The 21,274-nt window shown below is 40.4% G+C and overlaps 1 long non-coding RNA gene across 1 annotated transcript; it reads left to right on the plus strand.

The window, feature by feature from the left end:
- Positions 1 to 2,646: 2,646 nt before the first annotated feature.
- LOC143988086 (uncharacterized) lies at positions 2,647 to 20,762 on the plus strand. Its single transcript, XR_013276748.1, has 2 exons — positions 2,647 to 8,770; positions 19,690 to 20,762. It is a non-coding gene; the product is annotated as an uncharacterized LOC143988086 (long non-coding RNA).
- The last annotated feature ends 512 nt before the right edge of the window (positions 20,763 to 21,274 follow it).

Consider the following 21,274-nt stretch of genomic DNA (forward strand, 5'->3'; position numbering starts at 1 on the left):
AGCCATGCCAGAGGAAGGAAATAAAAGCAGTCAGGTGAAGCTCAGCTGGTCTCTAGAAATGAACACATGCAGACAGGTAAGCAGACGAACTCTATTGCATAAGCATGACAAGGACACATTCACATAAAATAGAAACAAAACACCTGACCTCTAGCCCTGCCATTACACCTGCCTTTCAGTTTTTGCCTGCCCTGATTTGAGGAAGGGCAGATACCTTAGAAATGAAGAATTCTATACTTAACTTTTTGTTTTTTCCCTACTCTTTCCCTAATCATTGAATTTCCCCTCTTCATGTGCCTGCCCCTTTCTCCTGCATTTCGCAGCAGCAGCAGATAGTTTTCTCTACTGCAGCTATGCAACCAGTGTCCTAGCTATCATAACATAAATGCATTATATAATAAAAAACTGGTTTCTGAGATTTTGGGAGGAGAAATATGATGCTGGCAAAACAGAGGTGACTGACCTTTGCTATGTGCAGCGCAATCACTTCATCAATACCAAAAAACACAGAAAAATAAACGTATATAAATACTCATAAATTAAAAAAATAATACTATAAGTAAAATAGGAACAAATAAAAAAATGGCTGGGAATCTGACACTCTGAAGCAGTCCAGGCCAATTAAATTAAATGGGAGGGGCTGCAATGCAAAGAACTTGAACAAACTGGGGCTCAGGCTGCTGTATTGGGCATAGTTATAGTGTAGATTTTTTTTTTTACAGCTCCAGATAAAAGCTGTCATTTGGAAGTGCACATTCCATCCACTGTACAATATTTGTGGCTATTGTCTTTCAAATAATACAAATTTATTTTTATTTCCAGTTAAAACCTACTGCATTTCTCTTGCATTTTCTCTTGGCCAAACCAAGTTTCTTACATATTATCCAGGCATTGAAAAATATTTGTGTCTATTGTCTCTCATACACAAGTTAAAACCTGACTTGTTTATTTCTTTCTGCTGACTACTCAAGTGATTGTGTACTGCCCTGACTAGGGATGAGCTTCGAGTTCGAGTCGAACTCATGTTCGACTCGAACATTGCCTGTTCAGCGAACAGTGAACGATTTGGGCTGTTTGCGGCAAATTCGAAAAGCCGGAACACCCTATACAAGTCTATGGGAGAAATCTAAAGTGCTAATTTTAAAGGGTAATATCCAGGTTACTGTCCTAAAAAGTGTTTGGGGACTTGGGTCCTGCCCCAGGGGACATGGATCAATGCAAAAAAAAAGTTTTAAAAACGGTCGTTTTTTTCAGGAGCAGTGATTTTAATAATGCTTAAAGTGAAACAATAAAAGTGTAATATTCCTTTAAATTTCGTAGCTGGGGGGTTTCTATAATATGCCTGTGAAGGGGCACATGTTTCTGGTGCTTAGAACTGTCCCTGCACAAAGTGTCATTTGTGCAGGAAAAAAAGTCTTTTAAAATCACTTGCGGCTATATTGTCGGCTCCCCGTAATACAGAGAACACTCAATGAGTGTTCTCTGTATTAGCCGACAATTCATTCATTCACTGATAAAAAAAAAGCGTGGGGGTTCCCCTAAATTCAATTACCAGGCCCTTCAGGGCTGGTATGGATATTAAGGGGAACCCCGCATCAAATTAAAAAAAAAATTGACGCGGGGGTCCCCCTAAAAATACATACCAGACCCTTTATCTGAGCACGCAACCTGGCAGGCCGCAGGAAAAGAGGGGGGGATGAGAGAGCACCCCCCTCCCTCCTGAACCGTACCAGGCCACATACCCTCAACATTGGAAGGATGCTTTGGGGGTCTGTGACCCCTCAAAGCACCTTGTCCCCATGTTGATGAGGACAAGGGCCTCATCCTCACAACCCTGGCCGGTGGTTGTGAGGGTCTGCGGGCGGGGGGCTTATCGGAATCTGGAAGCCCCCTTTAACAAGGGGACCCCAGAACCCGCCCCCCCCTGTTTGAAATGGTAAGGGTACCATTTCACAAAGAAAGTGTAAAAATGGTTAAATAAGACAAACACACTTTTGAAAAATTCCTTTATTAAAAAAAAAAAAAAAAAAAGATTCCAGCGGTGCTAATCCACTCTTGCTATCCAGCGACGAATCTCCGGGGTCCAGTGATGGATGATCATATCCAGCGACGGGGGATTTTGTCAATTTTTTTTTTTATTTGACACGGGTTCCCCTTAATATCCATGTCAGACCTGAAGGGCCTGGTAATTGAATTTAGGGGAACCCCCACGCTTTTTTTTATCAATGAATGAATGAATTGTCGGCTAATACAGAGAACACTCATTGAGTGTTCTCTGTATTACGGGGAGCCGACAATATAACCGCAAGTGATTTTAAAAGACCTTTTTTCCTGCTCAAATTACACTTTGTGCAGGGACAGTTCTAAGCACCAGAAACATGCGCCCCTTCACAGGCATATTATATAAACCCCCCAGCTACGAAATTTAAAGGAATATTACACTTTTATTGTTTCACTTCAATCATTATTAAAATCACTGCTCCTGAAAAAACGGCTGTTTTTAAAACTTTTTTTTGCATTGATCCATGTCCCCTGGGGCAGGACCCAGGTCCCCGGTCCCCAAACACTTTTTAGGACAGTAACTTGCATATTACCCTTTAAAATGAGCACTTTAGATTGTGAACGTTCGAGTCCCATAGACTTTAATAGGGTTCTAAAGTTCACACGAAGTTTAGGTCTGTTCGCAGGTTCTGGTGCGAACCGAACAGGGGGGTGTTCGGCTCATCCCTAGCCCTGACACTGGTCAAGCTTTAACAAACACATGCCTGAAGTCTTTATTTAGAATTTCTGGAAATTAATTGTAAACATGGGTATTTATAAGCCTATAGTTTGCAGCCAAGACAAATAAAAAATATACTGTAAAATGTAATAAAGCAATAAAACAATTGCACATTCAAAATATATGGTGAAACCATACAGTGCCACTGAAGCTGTCCATGAAAATTATACTTTTCTGTGACACCACATCCAGCTTAGAGGCAACTCAAGAACATGAAATTCAAACATGTACTCCCCATGCCACCCCTAAATAATGTAAATATTTCTAATGCACATGTTCATGGAATGGGCACAAAGATAGCAGTTGCTGCAGCAACAGCCAGATGGAGACTGGAGACATCACAGATCAATGCACACATCTGCCAGCACACCATGGATCATCAAGTGTCATCTGAAAAATTTATGGAAAAATGATCACATCATGTAGGACATCACAGAGGGGATCACATGCCTGACAAAGGGATCCTGCAAGGCTCCAAAATGTTGTACTATGACTTTTGTTTTGTAATCATCCTTCAATAAAACTTGTGGACAACACTTGATGATCTGTGGTGCAATAGCCATGCACCCAGTGCCCTCAGTGCCCTTTTTTTGACAATATCTTGCCTATTATCCTTGAACAGTGCCAACATAGAGGTATCAAGATTTATCTCCCCATTAACTTTAATTTTGAAGTTCCCAAATTTCGAATCTCATGCAGGATTCAATGAACCTCCCGGCGTATTGAACCTGGGCATATTTTCTTATCCCTAATAGTAATTAAGCCAGGGAAATATAGTGTCAGTTTGCACAATTATAAGCCCGCTTCATTGGTGTCAGTAGGAACAATACAAACCCCCCTTCATTGGTGTCATTAGGTATAGTAGTAAGCTGACTTCCCCACTTTGCGATTCGGCACTGCGTTGATTTAACTGACAATTGCGTGGTCGTGCAACATGGCTCCCAAACAAAATTAGCGTCCTTTATTTCCCACAAATAGAGCTTTCTTTTGGTGGCATTTGATCACCTCTGCGGTTTTTATTTTTTGTGCTATAAACAAAAATAGAGTGACAATTTTGAACAAAAATTAATATTTTTTACTTTTTGCTACAATAAATATACCCAGAAAATATATAAAAAAACTTTTTTTCCTCAGTTTAGGCCGATACATATTCTTCGACATATTTTTGGTAAAAAAAATCGCAATTAGCGATTATTGATTGGTTTGCGCAAAATTATAGCATTTACAAAATAGGGGATAATTTTATAGCATTTTTATTAATATTTTTTTTACTAGTAATGGCGATGATCAGCAATTTTTATTGTGACTGCTACATTATGGCAAACACATTGGACATTTTTGACACATTTTGGGGACCATTGTCATTTATACAGCAATCAGTGCTATTTAAATGCACTGATTCCTGTGTAAATGCCACTGGCAGTGAAGGAGTTAACCACTAGGGGGCGAGGAGGGGTTATGTGTGACATTATGTGTTTTTTTTATTGTAGGGGGGCGTGGCCTGGCATGTGATGTCACTGATCATCTTGCCCTATAACAGGGAACAGACGATCAGTGACAGCCACAGTATGAAGCACGGGGAGAGGTTTGTTTACACAGACCTCTCCTCGTTCTTCAGCTCTGTGACCCGATCGCGGGACAACAGCGGTGATTGGGTCCACTGGTCCCGCGGCCACGGTCACAGAGCTCAGGACTGGGTCAGGAGCGTGCCGGCGGCGGCACGCTCCCGACCCATGGCTGGGCACTTAAAGAGCAACGTACCGGTACATGCTTGTGCCCAGCTGTGCCATTCTGCCGAAGTATATGTGCAGAAGGCGGTCCTTAAGCAGTTAAAAACTGCTCATTTTTGTAGGTAATACATTTCAACAAGAAACAATAAAAAAAAAAAAAAAAACCTATTAATAAATGCTATATTACATGCTGTTCAAACTTACTCATTCACCATGTTATTAATTTTCTGTACTCTGCAAAAAACCTTGTTGATCCTGTTGTTCTCTATCTCCACCTTCTGTTCATGTCCCCAATGCAGTTGGAGATTTTGTAGGGCAGTGTTGGCAGCTCTGCCCATGCTCAGTTTTCAGCGAGTTTCTATGCTGAGCATTTCCTCCCTATCACATCTAAGCAGCCCATGTGACTATAGAATCACACATGACATGTGGATGTATATACAGTGGAAAAAAACAGCCCACTCCCTCCCTCCTTCTCCATGCCCATTAATCAGCTAAACACAATAGGGATGAGATATAGCATCTTGATTGATGGAGGCATCAACTTCCTCTTATTCTAAGACACAGGCTGGAGGGGCGTGACACAGCCCGTGACTGGCTGACATGCCACGTTATTACCAAAAATAATAAAGACTTGATTTCAAATATAGATGTGTATGATGATTTAAAACAGTTTATTGATATTATTTATTTATTTGTCGCTGTCTCCCAAAGACAGTTTAAAAAAAAAAAATTAAACAGTGACCAGCAGCATAAGCTCCTCCTGCTTAAGTTTCCCTGCAGCCAGGCTAGAAAAGACCTGGGCCATATGACAGCTGTATATCGATTAGAAAAGGATACTTCGATTTTCTTTTAATAATTAAAACAATTACAGCGCCACCATCTATACAGTATATAGAAAGGGAAGGCATAATGTAAATTAACCACCTCCCGTCCACTGTATAGTCAATTGATGGCAAGCAGGATGCGCTTTCTTTCTGGGACAACATCATATGATGGCGCCCCAGTGTCTTTGCTCTCCCATGCCCGTTTGTCCCATGGCACGGCGATCTCAGGTGCGCTGTGTCCCTGAAACATGGCACAACACTGATCTCAGTAAAGAGCCAATGATGTGGCTCTTTACCCATGTGATCAGCTGTGGACACCGTGCTGTAAACACGGAAGTGCTGGTAATTGGCTCTCCTGGCCTCACACTGACAGAGGCTAGCTGGTCAGCAGCATTTCCTTTCAGGGGAGAACTGTACAAGTAATCAGGGCATTGATCATCAACTAACACCAACAGTGCCCAGCAGTGATGCCAGTCTGTGCCTATCTGTGATGCCATTCTGTGCACATCAGTGATGTCAATCTGTGCCCATCAGTGATGACAGTCAGTGCTGCCTATCAGTGCTGCCCATCAGTAACCATCAGTGCTGCCTATCTGTGCCGCCTATAAGTGCTGCCTATCAGTGCCCATCAGTGCCACCTATCAGTGCCCAACAGTGCGGCATATTAGTGCCTCCTTTTTTTCAAAATGTTTTGGTCTTTTTTTTGTTTTTTTAAGCCAAAAATAAAAAAACCCAGTGGTGAATAAATACCACCAAAAGAAAGCTATATTTGTGTGAAAACGTCATAGCCCCTTATCAGTGCCCTTCAGTGCTATCTCATCAGTGCCTATAAGTGCCACCTCATCAGTGCCAACTATCAGTGCCACCTATTATTGCTCATAGTGCCTCATCACAGTGCCACCTATCAGTGCCCATCAGTGCAGCATATTAGTGCCTCCTCCTCAGTGCCACCTCATTAGTGCCCTTCAGTGCTACCTTATCAGCGCACATCAGTAAAGGAGAAAAATTACTTATTTATAAACAAAATTTACCTTTTTCCCCCAAAATTTTTGGTCTTTTTTTGTTGTTTTAGTAAAAAATAAAAAAAAATGGTGGTGATTAAATAACACCAAAAGAAAGCTCTATATATATATGAAAAAAATGATACAAATTTCATATAGGTACAGTGTTGCATGACCACACAATTTTCATTCAAGGTGTGACAGCGCTGAAAGCTAAAAAGGAGCCTGGGCAGGAAAGGGGTAAAAGTGCCCTGTATTGAAGCGGTTAAACAGCATGTGTTTAGTATCATTTAAAAAAATATGATTTACTGTTAAATGTCTGAAAAAAGTAACATTTCTCTTGCTCACAAAAACATCTGATAAAGGTTAATGATTGCTGTAATGATCTTCTGTGAGCATGGTTAACCATAACTATTATCTATTGTGTCAGTGAATTAATTGTCTTATTTATGTTAAATTGCTGTCTATCTGTGAGATATGGTAGATATGAGAATTTTAATTTCACTTACATTTTTAGGCAAGTGGTGCCTATATTCCAAGTTTGCTGTATCCCAAATCTTTTCTATATTCAATAATAAGTATAGGGGCAGAGGGACTTGCAGCACTGGCCACACTGCAGATTTAGCTTAGAGATCATATAATGTTCACCAGGCCATCTCAGCAAACCTAAGATCTGTGCAGATGCTGGATCTGGTTAGCCAGAGCCGTAATATGTTATGAAGATAACTTTTTACTTAGGATATCAAAGTAGAACAGTGAATACACTACAGGCAGAGAACAAATTTTGTTTTTTTTATGCTTTCATTCTACCTGATTTTTATTTCATGTGAATACTTTATTATCATGCAATATGTGTTTTATAAAGCCTACACACCATCTGCATTTGGCTTAGTCAATTTAAACAGATTGCTGCTCTTTATTTGTATAAAACTAAATAACATTTCTGCTAGGTGCTAAGGAAAGCTAAGGAGTAAAAATTGTGCAGTTTTATTAATATGTCCCATGGCCTTGACTTACCAGTGGGCATGTCAATGTGAATTAACAAAAAAACTATGGGCATCTCCACAGCTCTTTGTCATATATTTGGAGAAAATTATAATTTTCAAAACGATTTCTCTGGTGACTTGCAATATGTGATTTACATTTCAGAAACAAAATAATATAACATGTCTATACTATACTTTTATTATTGAATAGCAAATCTTGCTGTACGGCCTTTTTTTTACAACTGGTAAACATCAGTATTTTCCAATAGTACAGTATATGATTTCAGTCTTCTAATGAAACACTAGAACCTAATTACATTTTAAACCGAAGGAATTGAACCCTGCTTATAAAATTATTATAAAATTAAGATTTCATATAAGTTGCATTAACTTTCTGTTTCTTGATTCATTCCTTCAATTATTTCATATGCAACCACTGAAAAGTATATTTGGATGAACTCACAATGCAGTATGATGTCTGGTATTTGTTGTTTTTCTGGATGTAACAAATAAATAACTTTCTGTCAGCAAAATGTGATGTTGCAATCCACCTTTGTATTATCAAGACGCAGAACCAAATGAGGTCACACTGACACTGAGTGTTTATGAACATTGAACATTGGTCATAAAATGTTTAAAATTGATGTGTGAAAACTAGAAAAAAAATAATCTAAAAGAGACAAAAGTTGCCTACAGTAACAATTTGGGTGAAATCTTTCATTGTGTGTGATAATGAAAGAAGAAATATGGTATATAAATGTCTAGAAATTGTTACATCTGTACTAAATGCTGAATATTCTCTGAGCTAAATGTAAATTTTATTCTATATAATACTCTTGAGAGATTTTCCAGAAACATCTTCAAATGTTGGGTAGGTGGGACTGCTTCCTGAGGCCTGTGCTGTGCATGTGAAGAGAGGTAAAAGCTCAGGTCAGTAAGGAATAACTTTCCTGCATTACAAACAGGTAAGCAAAAGGTTTTTTCATAACTCCAATTTAACAAAAAAAAAAGAAAAAAAAAAAAGAAATGGCCTATGTCTAGAGGAAATATTGAAGTCCTGAGTAGGTCAACTATGTTTCAATGCTATTTTCAATTTTGACCGGATTGTACTGTACCTTTCAAAAAATATATGCAGATATGTTAAATATCTCTGTAGAATGTATAATATATATACTTTTTCTTCAGCTGTATTTAACCTTTAAAATGACATAACAATGTAGAGCTGTATTTACAGCCTGATAAGATTGTTAACTATGAATGAATGAATGAGAAGACAGTGGACCTGGCCCATAAGAATAAGCCAGAATCTAGCAAGCCAGTCACTGTTATACAGATTTGTCTCCACAAAGTTTTTTCTTTGGCAGTGTTTTGATGAAGATGAAACTTGGCACAGGATAGAAAAAGAGCAAAGTTTCCAGAGGATTACATTTTAAACTTGGTGAATAGATAGGTGAGTTTCAATCAAATAAAGAGTTTTTTTTTTTATCCTTTCTCTTTTTTATTATCTTCACACACAGGCTGAAATATGTAGTGATCCAAAGGACCCCTTTACCAGCCTACCAGGGCTAGGGTGGTATTACCATCTCACATTAGGGGAGACCTATTTCTAGTACATATAATGCCCCTTCATGAGCCTATGAATTTTGAATAAGAATGTTGCCTATCATTGTTGGGGTGGTATTTGGAAAGTGGGGCTCTATATTATGGCCCACTAGTGAAGCAGCTGTCTGGTACTAAGCCCTGGTTCACACCAGTGCAGCAATTTCAAAGCTGCAGATAACTGATTTGCACCTCTGATTTCATTGTGGCTTGTGACTTCATTTAACAGAAGTCTAAGTCTAAATCCCCCAAAAGTAGTGCAAGGGACTATCATTGAGAGGAATTCAGTTTCAAATACAAGGAGTCTGTTTAAGGCTCATAAGACTACAGTTGACGTTGTTTACAATACACTTAATTGATAGAGGATATACTGCAAAAAAAGATTTACACCAAGCATTGACACTTATTGAGGGAAGATTCCCCAGTGAGTAAATTTGTCACAGAGTGTCCCCGATTCATTTATAGGAGGGCTCAATCACTGGATGAACTACTTGAGTGATTATGTGAAATCTGCCCACATTTTCAGCAGAAACAGGGATGTCCAGATGTGGCATTTGTAAATACTGCCCCTTCATGATAGAGAGGGATGTCCTGACCTTGCCAACTGGAAGGACTAGGAGCCGAGATCACCGGCAGGGGACCCCACAATCATGAAATCAGATCCTTATCTAAGCATACAGCCTGGCTAGACAGGAAAGGGGGGGGGGGTGGGGGGGTGTCAGTGACAAAACAATACCAGGCCTTATGTCCTCAAATGCCCTTGAATGTAGCTTTGCATGGAGGTTACATAGTTACATAGTTACATAGTAGATGAGGTTGAAAAAATACACAAGTCCATGAAGTCCAACCTATGTGTGTGATTATATGTCAGTATTACATTGTATATCCCTGTATGTTGCAGTCGTTCAAGTGCTTATATAATATTTTTTTTAAACTATCGCTGCCCCCTGCTGAAACTGAAACTGAATCCCGCCTGTGGAAGGGAATTACACATCCTTGCCACTCTTACAGTAAAGAACCTTCTACGCAGTTTAAGGTTGAACCTCTTTTCTTCTAATTTTAGTGAGTGACCACTGACCACGTGTCTTATTAAACTCCGTTTCACAAAAAAGTTTTATCTCTATTGTGGGGTCACCAGTATGGTATTTGTAAATTGAAATCATATCCCCTCTCAAGCGCCTCTTCTCCAGAGAGAATAAGTTAAGTGCTCGCAACCTTTCCTCATAACTAATATCCTCCAGACCCTTTATTAGCTTTGTTGTCCTTTGTACTCATTTCCAGTACATCCTTCCTGAGGACTGGTTCCCAGAACTGGACAGCATACTTCAGATGAGGCCACACCAAAGTCTTGTAGAGTGGGAGAATTATCACTTTATCCCTGGAGTTAATCCAATTTTTAATGCATGCCAATATTCTGTTTGCTTTGTTACCTTGGCATTGCATGCTATTGCTGAACCTATCATCTACTAAGTCCTTTTCCATCCTAGATTCCCCCAGAGGCTCACCCCCTAGTGAGTAGATTGCATTCATATTAAATGTTTCTATATGAAACCTCATTTGCCATGTAGTTGCCCAGACCCTTGAATTAAGGTAAAAATCTTTTACCTTTAGTTTTCGCCATTGCGGCCACCGGACCCGCTGATTGTCGGCTCCCACATTCAGGTACATAATTTTCCACCCACCGTACATATACTGCGTCAGGAAGTGGTTCAGGCCCACAAACTATTGACACTTTCTACAAAAGGTGCAGTAAGCAATACCCATCAGTGACAGTGGGCCTCAGGAATGTGCTTGCTGTGTCTGATAGGAAATCTAATCCTGTCTAAAATTAAGCAAAATTAAGGAGCAATATTTCCTTTGAACTGTTATACTTTATAGAGTTAAGACTTGTTTTTTTTCTTATAGCTGCTTTAACAGTTTTCTCTACTGATGTAACTGCTAAAATCTCCATTACTGGACAACAGATTTAATGATTCAGAAACCTTACATTATTAAATAGAAAGTAATCAATAAATGTCAGAGTTTCAATATTATGTCATCCACAAAACCTTTCACATATGCCTATGTGCTTTATAATATAATCAAGTAAATTTTTTACAAAGCTTTTTATAGAATAATGGAAGGTATGTATAATTAATGGCCTGTAATTTGTCAATGAAAACACTGTTTGAAGTTTTTCAAAATTCAACTATTAAAGCAGAGATAGGCAACTTAAGGCATGTGTGCCATTGAGGGTGCACAATATAATTTTCAGTGGCACTGAGACTATCACATGGCATATATGCAGGCTGGCATGCATGCCATGCTCCCTGCAATACACAACCATACACAAGTTGCTTTTTTTAACTTGTGCTATGTGAATGAGAATATATAACAAGTATAACTGTTATATATTTGTTTTAGAGAAGCAATAAAAATTAGACATTTACTGTATCTACAAGCATTAGGCCAACTTTTGTGTTTTAGTGATATAATCAATCCAATTCTTTTCTGAGAAACTATTTTAATTCAAGAAAATTTAGAGATAAACTTCCTGGTCACAGGTGTTGTAATGGCAGTACAATCTTACTGCTACAGATTTAAGACTAGTACACAGGGGCCAAATGACTACATTCGGCCCTTGTGTATGGCAGCTGGTCCAACAGATGCCAGACATTTGGCCAGACGAGCAAAACCAGCAGCTGACTGGCTCCTGATCAGCACTCTCAGTCAATAAAAAATGGTTCAATAAAAAATGGCTGACATTCGGCCAGTGTGTATGGCAATCGAACCAAAAGAAGCCGACCATTTGGCTGGCTTCTGTCAGATAAGCATGCTGGAAAACCAGCAGCCGACTGGTTCCCAATCAATGCTCTGACTCAATGGGGGGGGGGGGGCTGTCCCCCTTTAAGACTGTAAGAACACAACAGAACAGCAGGGGAGATCGCTGTGCTAGGATCAGATTGTTAGTACAGCGGCTCTGATCAGAGCTGTCAGTGTTGTGTACTACTTGCTGCCATTATCATTATAATTGTGGGTGGAAGTTGCACTGTCCAGGTGTAAGTGCACTCACAAAATGCTAATCATAGGGCTGAAGTAGGAAGGGGTCTGCTGAATTTCAACAGAAATAAAAAATGGCAGAGACATTTTGGTATAAACCAGCATGTTCATATACATTTAAATTAAAATAGGCTACATGATGGACTTTTGAATAAATATATGTACCTGAAATAGTGAGATATTCAGCTGTAATCCATTCACTGCATAAGAGACTATTATTAGAGTATTTATTCTTCAACCACTGATTATTACAGGTAAAAACACAAAAGAAATACAATGAAAATCCAACAATGTCACTATCTAACACATTAATCTACAAGCTGCTTTCTAAATGAAGCTTTGAAATAATAGCTGGTGTTTAATGACACTTCAAACAACAGCTACCATTAATTTAATAAAAGTCAAATTGCTAAATGATTTTTAAGTTTTATATTTCTGCCTAAAACATATATATAAAAAAAAGGGTTTGTAAATTGTTACCTGTTGTCAGGGCTGGGCTCAGCCCTTCCTTCTCTGAGCTGGCCACTTAGCTGTCAGCTAATTGCCAGCTCCTTTCTCTCCACAGTGACTCAGCTGTTGTTGATCTGCTCGTCAGTCCTGCCTACTTAGGCCCCTTTCACACGTGCGGACCATATGTCTGTATTTCATCCATCCGTTTGCGGATGAAATACGGACATACATGCATTCCTATGAGATAGCGTGTGTCTGTGGATGAACATTCGCACACACCCGCTATCGTCCGCCTCCGCTATTGTCTGATTCTGCAGACGGAGGAAAATCCTATTTTTCTATCCATCTGCAGAGCGGATCAGATGAACACGGACAGACGGTCCGTGCTCGTCCGATCCCCCATAGAGGAGAGCGGAGAGCTGACAGGGCGGTCCCTGCACAGTGTGCCGGGACCGCCCTGTTATCCGCTGGCTCAGCGGGGACAACTGAGCGATCCCCGCTGAGCAAGTTGATCATCACGGGGCGGATCATTACTGATCCGTCCCGTGTGAAAGGGACCTTAAAGCCATCCAGCTCACTTAATCTCTGCCTTCGCTTTTGGTCACATCTCAGATACTTTTCTTCTGCGTTCCTGTTGAAGACTTGCTCAGCTGATGTCTCTTCTGGCTCTTGATCCTGCTTGCTGTACTACTACGTTGATATCTGGCTCACTGAGATTGGCATTGTCTGACTACCCGATCTGGTTACTGAGCTCGGGCCATGTATGGACTATGCTTACTCTTTTTACCTTTTTATTATTATCAAACAACTGTGATTAACTGTACTTCTGTCTCGGTCTGATTCATGGTTTCTGACAACCTGTCAAGATGTTGTTTTTTCCTCCTACTACAAGGTTCCCAGTGTCAAGATACATTGTTGATAGGGAAAAGCAACCCAGTGATACCACTTTAATAGGGCTGCTTCTTTTGATAATGTTGATATATTAGAACTTCTGTATATAGTCCTACAGAACAGTGCACAGTCCACACTGGCTTTGCTGCTTAACTGTAGACAGGAAACAGGAAACTTTATTATACAGAGAAAAGATAGAGTTTAGCCATAGATGCAGCTACAAACTTATAAACACTGCCATCTACTAGCTGAAGAATATATCTGTAGTTGTACAAAAGTACATGAACAATGTATTCCAACATAGCCATAATGTGTGTGTATTTCTTGAGGAGGAGTTGTGAGAGTGTTCCTGTAGAGGGGGAGTATTGAGCAAACATTTCTAATTGTCAGATGCAATATTTATAGAAATAAGAATTATGTTTTTTTTCTTCTTGATCAGTACAGCTGGCTATAACCGACAATGCTCATCAGTGTATTGTGACAGAGGGAACTCTCCCCACTGTCAGAATACAATAGCTCTGCAGGAGAAATCGAGTGTGTGAGTTGATGAGGGAATTCAATTTTTTTTGTTTTCATTCAACCCATTGCTTGCACAAAACATCATCTATGGCTTGCCATTCTATGTAATCACCATGATTTGATAATCATGATTACATGATCAAAATACACACAAATTGCTTCTGGATCTTCTACGTAGGACTTGAGGGTTCTAGCCACAGCTTAGTCCTTAGCTAAATAAACCTCATTGGACCATGCAGCTGAATTTTTGAAAGCGCCTTTAATTAACATATTCTTGCCTTAAGGAACTTACTGGGATGATGTAGTTTACAATAGTATAGTAAATATGGTTTTACTGAGAATTAATGCTGGGTCAATGTCCTTTATAGACATGTGCAAAAGGAAAAAAATTGTTTAGTTTTGTTTCATTTTAATTAGTTAATTAATTAATTTTGTTTAGTTATATTCGTTAAATTCATTAAATTCGCTTTCCGATTTCGTTTCATTTTCTACTGAATTCGAAAAATCGGTCGCATTTGAAAATATTTAAACCAAATTCGAAAATATTTGTACCGGATTCGAAATTATTTCAACATGATTCGAAATTATTTCACCTGCATTCAAAACTATTTCAACTATTTTATAATAATTTCTTTACTTCCACTTTTAATTTAGCCAACAATGTATGAAAATTAAGGTAATGACCAACATTTTACAATATTTTTATATTATCAATATAGTAATAACTTGCCATATTATATGCACTACATACCTAATAAAAATTAAATATTGTTAGATTTAGAGAGCCTTTTTTACATTTAACAAATGGTCTTTATTAGAAAAAGATAATCCAAATAATACATAGCAAGGTTTCTTACACAAACATGAATCAATGTACATAACCACATGGAAAACTCCCATTGATGCCTTCAACACGCTTCCAACTGGTCTAGACCACCCGGATAGAAGAACGGGAGGGAGGGGGGGTAGAAGGAAGGAAAGAGAGGGAAGGAGAGAAAGGGGGGGCAGGGGGAGGAAAGGAGAGGGAAGGGAGAAGTGGGAAGGGAGAGGGGGGGTGGAAAGGGAGAGGAGAGGGGAGGGGGGAAGAAGACAAGGGAGGGGAGGGGAGAGGAGAGAGGGGGGGCAGCCAACATCCCCCACACACAGCTCCTTCCTGAAATCTCGGGGCTCAGGACTAAAAGAGACCTCTATCTCGTCATTCCCCTGCGCATACCCAAGGTTGCCACACTGTTTTGAACTTCTGGGGCACCCCCTACTGGCATATGTCAGCTTATATATTGGCAGTACTTCATCAATGGATTTTTCCCAGGCTCTCAGTGTAGGTGGGAGGGGTGAGGTCCATTTGAGGAGTATTTGTTTCTTGGCATAGAAAAGCAGCAATGAAATCAGTAATTTGGTGTATCTGGGCCTCTGTTCGTCATCATGAATAGCTAGCAGAGCCAGCTCAGCTGACAGAGGAACAGCCATCTGAAGACGCTCATTAATGCATTCCATAACCGCAGACCAATATTGTGATATGCGTGGACACTGCCAAAACATATGTAAAAACGAACCCTCAGGGGATCGACATCTAGGGCAATTTGGGGATCTATTCTGATAAATTCTGTGCAGTCTCTGAGGCGTGAAGTGCACTCTATGTAAACACTTTGTTTGTATTAACCTATCCTTAAAGGATATCAGAACCCCGATACTTGTCTCGAAGTATCTTCCCAGGCTTCTCTATCCAGTGTTGGGACATCCCCTTTCCATTTGTCCGTGCGCTTCCATTCTCGGGGACTCCCTGCTTATCAACACCGAGTACAGCGCAGAGAGGGGTTTCACTAATGACTCCTGATCTAGCAGGCCCTCCAGGTCATCCACCCCCAGAACCAGCGGTTCCCAGAACTGCGCCCGAAAGGCATGCCGCAGTTGCCAGTACCTAAAGAGCATTCCCCTAGGCATACCATGCATCCCGTTAACTCCCGGAAAGGGACAAGGGTCCCATTGGAAACCACATCTCCCAAGGTCTTAATACCATACCTGGCCCACAACTGTGGGTCCGGAATAGTCCTAAAGTGGGGAAGTACCGGGTTTCCCCACAAAGGGCAGCGAGGGGACCATCTATTAGGGGCCATGAAACGCTTCCTAGCCACCTCCCAGATCTTCACCGTGACTTTGGTGGGGCTCGGCAGTTCAGGGCGAGATGAACACCCACGATATACCAGGTTGCTTAGTTCCATAAGAGAACCTATTATGGCAGCTTCCAAACAGACTGCCGCGTTCGCCCTGGACCATTCAAACCACCACCGTACCGTTACCAACATGGCTGCCCAGTAATATACCAACAGGTTGGGCATCGCCAGCCCTCCCCCACTGGTCGGCAGCTGCAATGTAGCCCTAGCTAACCGAGGGGCAGAACCCCTCCATAAAAAGCTTCCAAGGCAAGCCTCCAGCTCTCTGAAAAGAGCCCGGGGCAACCGCACCGGGCAGTTCCGGTAGATGTAAAGAAATTTAGGCAAGTAGATCATTTTAATGATACTAATGCGTCCCAGTAAGTTTAAGGGGAGAGTAGAACACTTGGAGCAGTGGTCCTTCATCTGCATAACTATGGGGCGGAGGTTTAATTGTTGAAACGATTGGGGGTCCCTCGTTCCTTTAATACCCAGGTAAGTGAACTCCTCAACCCATCTCAGCGCTAGCTGAGTTGCAGCATTCTTAGCCCGCGCATCCACTGGAAAGAGCACCGATTTGGTCCAATTTATGCATATCCCCGAGAATCTGCCAAACTCGTCGAATAACTCCAGGGCAGCTTGTAACGAGGACTCCGCATCCTGCAGATACAGCAAGGCATCGTCCGCATACAAAGAGATTTTCTCCTCCAGAGGGCCCACCTTAAGTCCGACAATTCGTTCAGACTTTCTAACCAACGCCGCCAGCGGCTCAACGCCAAAGCAAATAGACTAGGAGACAGCGGGCAGCCCTGGCGGGTGCCCCTCTGGAGGAGAAAAGCTTCCGTGAGGGAATTGCTTTTTTACATTTAAGTATTGGCCATGCAAGACTGACTGTCCTTGGGCTAGAAGACATGGTCTCCTTGTCACCTATATATTATTTAGCATGGCATTATTTTGTTACTGTTATGACCATGAAGCCTCAAAAGCAACTTAATCTATAGTGAAAATTACATTAAGGTAAATAGCTTCATATTTCCTGTGTACTATACCAAATATAAGTATATAAATGCAAATGGAATAATGAATAGGTCATTTTTTATCAGTTTTATATATATATGCTTTGAGCTATAGACAAAAAGTTTGATCATATTCATGTAAAATAATCCCTAGTTCAAATAAAGTAGTGCCTTTTAGGTCTTTGCATGATATGATAAAAGAGACAGAAATTATTGTAGATGAGATCTAGACTGACACTACCAGGTTTGTAGAAGGAATTTACCATAAAGCACAGATACTTCTGTAAAGCTCAGTTTATGTAAAGCTCGCAAATTATTAACATGGCAGCAAGAACAGTTTTTCTTTTTTTTGTTTTGTTTTTTGGATGGAATGGGGAATGTTAAGAAGGTTGGGTTAGTGGGGAATGTTAAAGTTAAATTAAATCTCTTCAACACTGCAAAACAGCCTCTTCTTAGGAAAGCAAAGAAGGGTTACAATCCTTGGGATCAAGTCACTAAGAGTTAAATAATGGACTAATAAAATGCGGTAAAATACTGCATGCAGTAACAATTGTGCAAGTGTTCAATCCATTAGGAATTTTCTGTTAAATACCGAATGTGGTATTCGTTTGATTTAGAGGTAGTTACTGGATTAGTTAATACGGTAATTTTCTGCATTGAGCTGGTTGCTAATGAGTGGGCCAGGAAGCCAGCCGCCGCGTCCTCAACACTAGATGACTCATCAGCTGTCAGTGGGTTCCCCGCTGACAGCTGAATGTTAAAAAAAAAAAAAACAATTGAAAACAATGGAAAAAAAAACAGTGTGGGTCCTTCTGGTCTGGTATGTATTTTAAGGGGAACCACACGCCTAAATTAAAAAAAAAATGGCCTGGTGTCACCACAAAATCCATACCAGACCCTTATAAGAGCATGCTGCCCGGCAGCTCAGGAAATGAGGGGATGAGCGAGCGACCCCTCCATCCTGAACCATGCCAGGCCACATACCCTCAACGTGGGGGGGTGGGTGCTTTGGGGCAGGGGGGCTCTAAAGCACCTTGTGGGAACAAGGGCCTCATTCTCACAACCGTGGCCATGGCTGTGGGGGCTGCGGGCCAATGGCTTTAAGAAAGGGGCCCCCAGATCCCAGCCCCCACTATGTGAATGAGTATGGGGTACATAGTATCCCTACCCATTCACCAAAAAAGTGTCACAAAGTAATAAAAACACACAGACAGTTTTGACAATTTATTAAAAAATGAAAAACAGTGTCCCCTGATGTAAATCCATCATCAATCATGCCGCCCGCCACACCGCCGACCATAAAAATAAAATAAAAACCAAGATGCTCCTGCCATCAATGAAGGCTGGTCACCTATTGCCGGCTCTGTCGCTTGACATTTCTTATATGGTTAAAGGATGGAGCCACCTGGTTACGTCACCTGATGGTCCTTACCTATGTAAAAAAATTAAAACGGCGGAGCATGCAGTAGGTGGCCAGCCTTTATCGATGGCGGGAGGGTCTTTGCTTTTTCTGGGTGTGACAGGTGGCATGATTGATGATGGATTCTGTGTGTTTGTATTACTTTGTGACACTTTTTTGGTGAATGGGTAGGGGTACTAGGTACCCCATAATCATCCACAGGGGGGGGCAGGGATCTGGGGGTCAGGGAAGGGAAAGGGGGCTTCTAGATTCGAATAAGCCCCCTGCCTTCAGACCCCCACAGCCACCTGCCATGGTTGTGGTAAGGAGTTCAGAAGGGGGGGCGCTTGCTCGCCACACCCTTTCCTGACCTACTGGGCTGTATGCTCGGATAAGGGTCTGGTATGAATTTTGGAGGGGACCCCGCGCCGTTATTTTTTTTATTGTGGAGTGAGGTTCCACTTAATACCCATACCAGATTCTGGCCTGGTGAGCATTGGGGGGGAGGGGGGGCACGCTGTTTTTATTGTTCATCATTTTTAAATTGCCTGCGTTTTTTTTTACATTCAGCTGTCAACGGGGAACACATTGACAGCTGATGAGTCATCTGTTGTTAAGGGCACAGAGGCCAGCTTCCCAGCCCGATCCTAAGCAACCAGCTATTTGTCAAAAAACAGCATGGTGGTCCCTTCGACCCCACGCTGTTTTTTGACAAATATCAAATGTGATACCACCAGCAAAACCCTGGTGGTAAATACCGCAAGCTTTTTTACTCTCTGGTCGTTTATGAATTGAACTTAAGAGTTTTATTATTATTTTCCCCCAGTACATACCGCGCAATTGTTATTTTCTTTTATGAATAAGACTTTATTTACCACATACGATAATGTATGTAAATGAGTAATATGATACCCTTATCGCATGTGATAAATGTTAGTGAATTGACCTCTTTGTTACTCTTTCTTCACTGTAGGTGTTCTACTGGAATAGATTTTCTCTAATTTCCTGTGTAATACCCAGAACAGAAAACAATGAGACAGAAATTTGCCTAACAGTGCCAGACAGCAATTGAAACCAAGCAGGGGTCCTAACCATTTTCCTCTCTGTTCAAAATTCATACAAACATTTGAATCAGTTATTATCATTAGAGATACCATTAGGCATACATTGTATCTAATGTGTAGATAAACATCTTTTATTAGAGAAACAGTAAACTGAAGAGTTATGAAGTGTTATCTGTGCACTGACATGAGTACAATAAAAATGCCTAAAATGTCTAACATATTTGGTTCATCTTTCCTCATAGATGCATCTCAAGGATATGGCCTGCACAAAACGACAACCAGACTATTTGCATAGGCTGAAAATTAGAGGTAAAGAGTAACTCTCTGGCAGCATCTTAGCTGAAGCTGAATTCTGGGGAATAAAACTCTTTCACCTTGCAGAGCTCATTTTGCCTAGAGGATTATAAATAAGGAGATACACTTAATGACTTTTTCCTCTTCATGAAGCTGGTCCCCTAAATCCTCTTCCTCGCACTAACTGGATGGTCATATCCTGAACAATGCTGGACCAAACGTCCTGACAGTGGAGGAGAGCATTGGCTGCCAGGAGAGCAAGGAATGTGGTACTGACATCATTTTAGTTTTTAACCCCTAGGCAAAACAAGAAGTTAACCCATTCAGCCTATGATTTGGAGAGGTTTACATGAAATTTAAGAATAATCAAATTAGTAGTTCTTTGGATTACAGCAGTCCAGGCTGGGTACACAGTATGTATACACAGCTATACTACCTTTTTTTTTCCTCAAATGATCCATGCCTGTGAAATCAGCTTCTGTTTCCAAGACCAAGTGAATCTCTATTGTGTAAGCCATCAATGACTCAATTTACAGGCTTTCCAGATAGCACTTCTGAATAAATAAAGGATTTTATTGAAGAGAAATAAATGGTCTTTTGTTAGGTAAATTTGAAGGAAGGAAAAAGAAAGAATGGCAAACAAGATAAATATATTTGTGTAATTGTCTTTTGTCAAACGATGATAAAAGCTGAGGACAATGGCTGGTAATTCTCGTAGAAAAATGTAAATACAAACAATTAGCCTCCCACATGCAGAAGAAAAACACTACCTTAGAAAGCCCTTGTTCCTTTATGAAAATGTTTTGGACATAACATGAAAGCAGGAAAATAATAAATGGTATATGAACATGCATACTTTAAACCAAAGGTGTTTTATTGTCTTATCTTTGTAAAAAAAATTGGTGCCACCGGGTGTCTGTGATTTCAGCAGTGTTGCAGGTCAGTGTTGGCAAATCATACATTCTCAATGTGAAAGACTTTTTGTACTCTTTTCCTAATAAACTTTTGCAATTAAACTATATATTTACCCTGAAGATCTTTTAATCTGACACTTAACTGCACATAGCTGCTACAACAAAGGGATAGAAATTAATTGTTTATAAGACTTCATTCACATACATTGTGAATCACATACAAAGCACATTAGCCATAACGTGTATGTAAATCAAAATGATGATCTTCTCTAGTTTGATTCCTGGTTTGATAGTTCTTAATTCCAAGTTTGATATTGCAATTTTATTTATTAATCTTGAAAGTCAAGGGGAAATGATATCAATATTATCAATACAGTCAGGATGTGCTGCTCACCCTAAAAATAAACAAATCACTCTATACTGTAGACAAACCTTTTACTTATACTCATGTACTGCCTTTCTGTCTTAGATATTTACGCACAGATAAAAAATAAGGGAGATGGTACTAACAAGGGATCATTGTCTCTACCTCTGTGCCAACTTTGCTACTTAGCTTTGACCCTCAATTTTTTATCAGAACTAAAGAAGAGGGAGGTTCATAGAGACCCTATATTGTCCA

The sequence above is a fragment of the Lithobates pipiens genome, unplaced genomic scaffold, assembly GCF_037356315.1.
Source record: "Lithobates pipiens isolate NorthernLeopardFrog02 unplaced genomic scaffold, aLitPip1_a1.2 Scaffold_18, whole genome shotgun sequence".
NCBI classification, from domain to species: Eukaryota; Metazoa; Chordata; class Amphibia; order Anura; family Ranidae; genus Lithobates; species Lithobates pipiens.